Below are 1,079 nucleotides of genomic sequence, written 5' to 3'. Positions count from 1 at the left end.
TGTAGTATGTACTGCAGTATGCTATGGGAAACAATAGGGTTTTTGAACTGTAATGTAGTATTTTTACATATGGGAAAAGCAGACTAGTATGGTGATGTACAGTTAAGCACAGTAAAGCATGGGGATAATCTTGATCAAATACAGTAGCATTGTTTAAGAATGAGAATGGGGGAAGACTTGAGGCACTGCAAAACTAGTGTGAAAATGTACCAGGGCGAAGAGGGAACACTTTCATGCAGGTATTAACAGCTGCATTGCACATCCAGCCCAGTGCCACCAGGTCGATAGTATTAGCTGTGTATCTCCATGTCCAATGAGCTAAGGTAGCAACAGCTGTGAAGTGCTACTACTTACTAATCTGAAATAAGGATCTCTTTTTCAGACTGAGCTACTTAGCTGAACTGGGCAGATGCCAGAAAACAAAAAGCACTTTTGAATGGCCACTCTTTCACAGTGACGGCCAACCCTAAATAAAAGAAAGTGCGATTTGGTTACCCTAACGCAGTATATAAACCGTCACAGCAGACCTGGTAGACACCGTGTGGCACAGTTGCACAATATATTAACCCTTCACCCTTTCTCAAAAGTGCCGTCAATGGGGCAGTAAATTGTGACAAGGGTGGTAGAGAATTTAAAGATAACTGCCTTCATGGAAAAGACTTAGAAAGACCCAGCTTTAAAAAATGGGTTATCCATTACTACTGTTTTTTCACAACTCCCACTTTTCTAAATATAAAGCAATCGTTCTACATAAAATGAACATACTATAAACTAAATATATGAGATGCACAAAAATAACAACTTGTGCATATTTCTCTATTTTTTTTAATTAATTGCTCCATATGCCTGAACAAAAAATAGCAGAAGAAAATATAGTAAAATCTTTTTTTTTATTTATTTTTTTTACCAAGGTATGGTACGTAGGATTTTCAGAATCCATAGATCTGTTTTTAATTTCATATCTCAAACTATGCAGCACACACAGTTTCTGCTACCGACAGTAATACAGTATTTGAACCTCTTTTAAATGGCAGTGGAGGGGTTAATGACGACTGTTGAATACTGCACGTCAATGAGAT

The sequence above is a fragment of the Polyodon spathula genome, chromosome 59, assembly GCF_017654505.1.
Source record: "Polyodon spathula isolate WHYD16114869_AA chromosome 59, ASM1765450v1, whole genome shotgun sequence".
Classification (NCBI taxonomy): domain Eukaryota; kingdom Metazoa; phylum Chordata; class Actinopteri; order Acipenseriformes; family Polyodontidae; genus Polyodon; species Polyodon spathula.
This window is presented reverse-complemented; position numbering follows the sequence as displayed.